This window comes from Camelina sativa, chromosome 8 (assembly GCF_000633955.1).
Source record: "Camelina sativa cultivar DH55 chromosome 8, Cs, whole genome shotgun sequence".
Lineage (NCBI taxonomy): Eukaryota > Viridiplantae > Streptophyta > Magnoliopsida > Brassicales > Brassicaceae > Camelina > Camelina sativa.
In genome coordinates, this window is record NC_025692.1 from 18,926,782 (window position 1) to 18,935,439 (window position 8,658).

Below are 8,658 nucleotides of genomic sequence, written 5' to 3' on the forward strand. Positions count from 1 at the left end.
TTTGAGGCAGCAGCTGAAGCACCTCAAAATTCAGTATCCTTCTTTTCATGGTACCAATGATCCAGAGACTTATCTAGACTGGGAAAGGAAGATGGAATCTAACTTTCAGGTTCATGGTACTTATGAGTTGAACAAGGTAAAGATAGCCATATCCGAATTCAATGGCTATGCTTTGTTGTGGTGGGAGCAGCTGGGACTTACTCGACATCGACAGAGAGAGCCTGCTATCACTACATGGGAACAGCTAGTCACGCAGATGAGAAAGATGTTTGTGCCTACACATTACCAGAGAGAGATTCTTAACAAGCTTAGGTGTCTCATTCAAGGCACTAAGTCTGTAAGAGACTACTATCAGGAGCTGGAAACGCTTATGATCAGGGCTGATCTGAGAGAAAGTGAAGACATGGTTATGTCTAGGTTTCTTGGAGGTTTGAACAGAGAGATTCAAGACAAGATAGTGCTGCAGAACTATGAAGATGTGCAAGAAATGGTACATAAGGCAGAGCTAATTGAATCACAGATCAAGAGAAAGGGAGTGAGGTCAACGTTTACGCCTAACATTCCCAAGCCAAGAGAGTTCAGTAAACCCGCCTTCACCAAGGACAGCAAACCCGCGACAGCCACAGTCAAAGAGGAAGTTAAGATCGATTTCAAGCCCAAGAGTAGCACCTCTACAAGTCATATCAGGTGTTTCAAATGCCAAGGGATGGGGCATTATTCCAGAGACTGTCCTAACAAGAAGATGTTTCTTCTTCAAGAAGGAGGAGAGATTGTGCCTGTAGACAGTTCAGAGAGTGAACCAGAGTCTGATTTAGGTGAAGAAGGTGAACCAGCAGTCATGGGAGAGATGTTAGTAGCACGCAGAGCTTTAAGTGTTCAGACTCATCCAGATGATCGAGGGCAGCGTGAGAATCTCTTCCACACCCGGTGTATGGTTCAAGACAAGGTCTGCACCTTGATCGTTGATGGTGGTAGCTGTACTAATGCTGCTAGTGAAGAGATGGTACAGAAGCTTAATCTCAAGACCACTTCACATCCAAGACCTTATCAGCTACAGTGGTTGAATAACAAAGGAGCTTTAACAGTTTCGCAGCAAGTGGTAGTGAAACTCACAATTGGGAAGTATGAAGATGAGCTGCTTTGTGATGTGATTCCGATGAAGTCTAGTCATATCCTTTTGGGAAGACCATGGCAGTTCGACAGAAGAGTGTTTCATGATGGCTATACCAACAAGCAGTCATTTGAGCTCAAAGGAGGCAAGGTCACTCTTCTACCACTTACACCCAGCGAAATCTACAAGGATCAGCTTCACATGAACCGAAAGGATACAGGGAAAGTGTCTCACAGCCTGTACATCAATCACAGCGAGTTCAACAAGCTATTTGATCCAGAAATGACCACATTCATGTTTGTGTATAAAGAGACACTCACCAGTATTAAGTCAGCAGGAGAGCTTCCACGCGAGATGATAAAGATTATAGAGGAGTACAAGGATGTATTTCCAGAAGAGATACCTCCATGTTTGCCGCCAATACGTGGGATAGAGCATCAGATCGATTTGGTACCAGGTTCAGCTATACCAAACAAACCAGCTTACAGAACCAATCCAGTAGAAACTAAAGAGCTTCAGAAGCAAGTAGAAGAGCTGATGAGCAAGGGACACATCAGAGAGAGTCTCAGTCCATGTGCAGTACCAGTTTTGCTTGTACCAAAGAAAGATGGTTCATGGAGGATGTGTGTTGACTGCAGAGCTATTAACAATATCACAGTGAAGTACAGACACCCAATTCCGAGATTAGATGACATGTTGGATGAGTTATGTGGATCAACAGTCTTCTCAAAGATAGATTTGAAGAGTGGGTATCATCAGATCAGAATGAAGGAAGGAGATGAATGGAAAACAGCTTTCAAGACCAAGCAAGGGCTCTACGAATGGCTAGTCATGCCGTTTGGTCTCACCAATGCTCCTAGCACCTTCATGCGTTTAATGAATCATGCTCTCAGACCTTTCATAGGCATCTTCGTGGTTGTGTACTTCGACGACATACTCATCTACAGCAAAGGTCTAGAAGAACACTTAGAACACATCCGCCAAGTTCTAAATGTTCTTCGTTCTCAATCCCTCTTTGCTAATTTTTCTAAATGTTCATTCTGTACTACTAAGGTTGTTTTTCTAGGCTTTGTTGTCAGTGCAGAAGGAGTTAGAGTGGACGATGAGAAGGTCAAGGCTATCAAGGAGTGGCCAACACCCAAAAACGTAGCAGAAGTCAAGAGCTTTCATGGACTAGCAGGGTTCTACAGGCGATTTGTGCAAGACTTCAGTACTATTGCAGCGCCCCTATTCTTTTACTTCATTACTTTATGAAAACGAGATTGAATTTGATGCCTCCGGAGTGGGTATAGGTGTTGTTTTGATGCAGGATAGGAAGCCAGTAGCTTACTTCAGTGAGAAGCTAGGAGGATCGACGTTGAACTATCCTACGTATGACAAGGAGTTGTACGCCTTGGTCCGGGCTCTTCAAACGTGGCAGCATTACCTGTGGCCCAAGGAGTTCGTTATTCACACAGATCATGAGTCCCTAAAGCATCTCAAAGGACAACAGAAGCTCAACAAGAGACATGCCAGATGGATGGAGTTCATCGTATTATGTCCCTAGGATAGAACTCCGATGAAAGGCTGAAGATAGGTGATAGGCGACGTGATCTTGTTGATGATGATGGAAGAATGACTTTGAGTGATGATGTGTGAAGATCGGATGATGAAAACAATGGTTCGATGGAGATAGATGTTTAGGTGGTTGTATGGATTNAAATAGATGTTTAGGTGGTTGTATGGATTAGAACAAAGTGAAGAGTTTCTGAATCACAAAGTGTATAGAAACCCAGAAATCAAGAACGCATTCTAGAATTCAAAGTGAGGAAAAAGTGTGACAATACTTGTTCATACAACTTCTTCGCTACCAAACAAGGAGGCGTGGCTTTTGGGTTTTATAATAAACCCTAGGGTTCGACACTCCAAATAAAACAACAGGGCGTGTAAAGGAAATAAGAAAAACAACGAAGCGTTTAAGTGATCTGTAGTAGTACGGAAGCCACTTGTATTAGTACATTATTCCCCATTGGTAATGACTTCTAGATAACTCGACGTAGTGATCCATTTGCCTCATTAAAAACCATACCGAGAAAACCCAGTGGGACAAAACTCAGCTATGGGAAAAAGAGTACAAACTTCACACCTAAGTTATCTAGTTATCATTACCGGGTGAAGTCTTCAGGGTGGATATGTTGAAGACTTGGATCCTCGGTAGATTGAATGACCCGTCAGCTATGAGTGCATGAGCTTCCTTGGCCATCTCCTTAGCTCTTGAACGAGTGATCCTTCCCACGATCTCCGGTTGCTCTGGAGCTTCTGTCTCCTTGCTGGCCACGATCATATCAGGTCTATTGTCTTTAGATACAATTTTGTGAAATGTTTAAGCCACAGTTTGTAAAATTTACAAGCAAATGTATGAAATGACTTAAAAGTTATCATTTTTTATATATGTTTGGCCACGCTAAATGTTTAGGATCTATTTTAAACCTTGTAACTCTTGTTCAATTTTATTTTTTCTTGTGAAGAAATTTATTGAATTGCTGAGAAAAGGAACACATGAGACTGCAATTGCTTGCTTGAGGACTTGTGTTGCTCCCTGTGCTTTGATGCTTACTTGGTAATGGAAAATTCCATCCTTTCTTATTATATTTTCTAGTTTTTTTTTTGTAATCTTATGTTTTCTTAGATTCTTGATCTCTTTGTTATTATCTTATGCTTTTTTTTTGGATGGTCTTGCAGATACTGTTGTTTGTTAATATATTCTGCTCTTTTTTAGTTTTCACGTATGCTCTAAGATATATAGGTTCTTACTTCCATCTTATGAAAATTCAGGAAGGATTGAACAAAATTTAAGAAAATTTCCTTGAATTTCAGGATGACCTTCATAAAAAGTTTATGAAGAATTAGAGCTGCAATAACACTCAGAATCAAAGATGAACGGTGCTCATACAAGATTGAAGTATTTACAGTTTGATTCTTTGTATTCACATGGTCTTTGTTTTAGCATTAGGATTTTGGTTATGAAAGATAGTTTGAATGGTTTTCACCAAAAGACTTGTTTTAAAACATATTCAGGAAGGTTTGGTATTAATTAACTCGATATTTTGGTAGATAGCTATGTTTTCACCGGTAAAGATATAAGAAGGATTTGAATGTAACATTCAAGAAGGATTATCATATATTTATGAATGATTTCTTGAATTTCAGGAAGACCGTCATGAAAATAAAAAAAAGAGCATTAGGAAGGAGTTATTGACGTTTAGGAAGAACTCCTTGAAATTTAGGAAGAAGTCATTGACGTTTAGGAAGATCTTCCTAAAACATCATGTTGGATATTTCTATTTGCTACATTTATTGTAAAACACCAATATTTGTACAAAATCAAATCATTATACATCACTAATGAAGTAATATGTGATACAATAAAGCAAAACACATATAATGAGATTTAAAAACACATTTTAAAAAAATTTAGGAAGGATTCCATAGCTTTTAGGAAGGTGTTCTTGAATTTTAGGAAGACCTTCCATAATGACGAACTGAAACTTCCATTCAAGTGCTCATTTTCCCATCTTCATCATCAACTCTCTGCTTTGTTCTTGAAATATTTGTCATCATGTATATCATCAATCACTTGAGCTAGAGCTGGAAACCTTATTCAACAACATGATCAGTCCATGAATTCAATTTTTGTTTTAACATTACTTTAAGAGATATCTTATATATCACCCCACATTTAAACTAGTTCTGCAACACTACCAGATTGATTAACCTTAAAACCCCAAGAAACACTACCAAGTTGATCTATGCCATTAGCAAAACAATTCAAAAACTCATAGCAAGCTAGATACCTACCAATTCAAATCAGTCCTTCTAATCTACATTTCCTTACAAGCTTCACTATAACATACTTATAGAAGCTTCAAAGCCTTGATTCATCAGTTTCTTTTGCTTCTCTTTCCCCATTTCTGAAAAAATGTGCTCTACACATCCTCTGTTTTGACAAACAAAAAGCTCACTCAAACATTACAATAACATACAAAAAAAAGTTTAAAGATTGGTGTTTTTTGTTAGTTAACTGACTTGCAATGATTTGAAACGAGAAGCAAGACTAAAGAGAGCTTATGAACAAAATCCCAGAGTCCAAAACTCCAATTGATTTGATATCTTATTTGATCTCATTCATCATTGGTAACTCTCTCTCATGTTCCTCATTTGCACTTTTAACATCCCTACACACAACAACAAGTCAGAATTTACAAAGAACAATTTCAACATCTCACAATGAAAATTCCAGAAACTCAATCCTTACTTCAATCCTTACCTCGATTAACAGATTCGAGAACAGCGAACAAAATTCTCTCACTGAAGCTTGCCGTCTTCATCAACACCACAATCAAATCGAATTCTATCGGTTCTTCCCTCCAAATCTAGCTTTCATTGTGAAAACCCAAGCTCCAAACACATGCTCTTTCTTCAAAAATAGAGCTTGTGGATTCGTCGGAGATTTTGCCGATTTAGTACGACCCTAAGCTTCTTGTAAGATTCTGATTATTATTATTTTTTTATCTCTTTTTGTCATTAGTTAATATAATAATTAATATTAGAAAAATACTAGTTTTGGAAAACTTGAGCGTGTCTGCTAATTTTGGAAGAAAAACCTAGAATGATGCTAGTCTAGGATATTTCTCTTTAATGATTTTGCTTTTTACAATATTTAAACTATTAAATGTATACATGCAAAATGACCTAGTCAAAACTAAATAAATGCTCACATTCGACTCTATCTACTCCTATATATACTCAGAGACGTGTTTTGTTTTCATTTATTCCTTTTCCTTAACAAAAACGAAACAAGAAAAAAACATGGAAAAAAAATAAAAGAAAATCATGAAGAAAATTACCAGAAGTCATATGATGATCATTTTTCTTGTTTGTGTTCTATGGCTGGACTTTGATTCAAATCAAATAAAAATTCTCTTTCATTATTTTGAGGTTGTAAATTTAGATTAAAACTATGGAAAGCCATAGATAATTTTAAGTAAATGATGTAAATCTATGTCAATATATATAGAAAATTAATGGAACTTAATTATTTTGGTTTTGGCTCCATTCTAAAATTTTCATTTTTCAGAAAAAAAAAGTTTTGGTTCTAAATTTGAAAATTTTAAACAAAATTTCGTTTTTAAAGCAACTCCTATCATTAAAATTGTAAACATAATTTTAATTTAATTTTTTTTGAAGAGTATTGTGTAGAAGAAATGTGAAAAGACCTTAAATATAATTATGAAGCATTTAATATATTAGTGGTTACAATTGTTGGAAAAAGTCAAGTGACATAAAAATAAAAATAAAACACACGATTACATACCAAATTTAGTCATCATTTATTATTCTGAATTAATAACAATACATCGTTAATTATTTTCTTAATCCTAGTGAAAATCTAAAAATATCAAGTATTCTGATACAGAGGGAGTATTATAAGAAAATGGGCATAAATTGTGGGTCTCAAATCAGTACGATGTGGTGTGTCGTCGGGTCATCAGATAACACCTGTGACTCTGTTTGAAAAAAGACCATTCATGGAACTTGGAGATAAGATTCACAGATTAATTTTCATTCTGTTGGCAACTTGACGACATACACACAACTGAAACACAAACAAAAATAACATACTGAATAAAATAAAAAAATGAGCATTACAGGCCCAATGCGGCCCAGGATATATATCACAAATGGATCTGAAACTGGCTTTAGGAAGATATATATCATTCACAATTATGTGGCTTGTCATGCAATTAATCGAGATTGTAACAGTATGAACATTGCATATGAAATCTTTTAAAATGCCTATGTTTTTGAAAAAAAATAGATCCTCGAACTTTTTTTTTACTATTGTAACTTTCTATTTTTTCGCAATTTTTTTAAAAGACAGTTTTTTTCTTTTTAATTCAAACAAAAAAAAAACTAATTTTGTTGTGGTTTAACTAATCTCACACTACTACTCTAGACCCACAAGAAAATTTAAGCCTAGTTAAACTAAAGTTGACCGACTCTAAAACATAACTTAATGAAAAGTTCTTACCAATAAAACTAAATGAAAAGTAATCAGACGGTTGTGATCATTCGATTCAAGTTTCACGAGTAATCTCAGCCGTCCACTTATTCGTGATGTCCACTTAACTCGTGATGGACGGTTGTGATCATTCGATTCAACCTTGGACGGCTGAGATTATTTTAATCCAAATACATTTAAATGAAGATTTTATGACTGTTTACAAATATTTTCATAATTAGGTTAGTACGATCCCAACGCTAGATTATTTTAATTTAAACAAAGACTCGAAGAAGACTTTAAGACCGTTATAATTTTCTTTTCTCAGGTTCGGATAAAAAAAAAATTCATTTGTATCAGTTTCCCTCTCACGATGAACGGTGAAGGAAAAGGTCTCTAAGAGAAGATTATTTATGATATGAGTTTCGTTTCTATGCATCCCTTTTTCCAGGTTTCATTTGATCTTTCTCAGGTATCATGTCTTTGTGCTAAAATTATCAGTGCTAATATATGGTGATGAACCTTTGCTGTTTTGGCTGGATTTTGTACGGAAGTGTTCATGGTTTGACAATTAATACAACATTCCGCAGCAGAAATCAACATGATGTGGTAAGAGAAACATGAATGCATCAGAGTATTGTAAATTTTGGTGCTCTTGTTCCTAATCGGATCAGTTCATTTAGATTTTGGTGTCTTGAATTCTATGAACAAATGTGATTTTTCAACAGGGAAGAAGCTTGAGGACCATTTGAGCCAATGAAATCAATTGGAGTCAGTACAAAGTTGCCAAAGAAGATAAAACAATATATATATCCTCTTTTACACCCAGCTTGGAATCTTGAATCTATCTCCTGTCTCAAACTATTTTTTGACCCTAGGCAAAATAAATTTGCAGGCCTTTTATACACTAAAAAAAATTATGGTTTTTTTTGGATCCTTTTTCTTTAGGAGTTTTAGTCAAAAGAAAATTTGGGCCATAGTTTTTTGTCTACCTTGCCACCCCTTAGAGACAGGCATGTATTCATGTGTGAATACATACATGCATACATTCATGATCATGTGTGCATACATGTATTCATACGTTCATGTATATTTGCTTCTTGATTTATTGCTTCGTTTATTACATTGTAAGCATGTTCTTGTTTGTTTCTTTTGCTAATTTCAACGTTGCTTACTCCATTTGCCTAACTTGTTTGCTTAGTTCTTTGATTTACTTCATAGTCTTCATTGCACAGCTTTCTTTGTTTCTTACTTGATATAGTATTTATTGGACAGCTTTCTTTGTTTCTTACTTTATTTATTCTCTGAAAACAACATGATTTGTTGATTCAATTCAACTAGGAGAATGAACATTAGAACATACTGTGCCTTTCTTTTAGTATCTCATATATTATAAGAAAATGACCATAAATGGTGGGTCTCAATCAGTTTAATGAGGAACCAACAATGTTGATCTTTTCGAAGAGGTAATTTTGAAAAGTGGTATGGAAAATGGATAGTTTTGAAA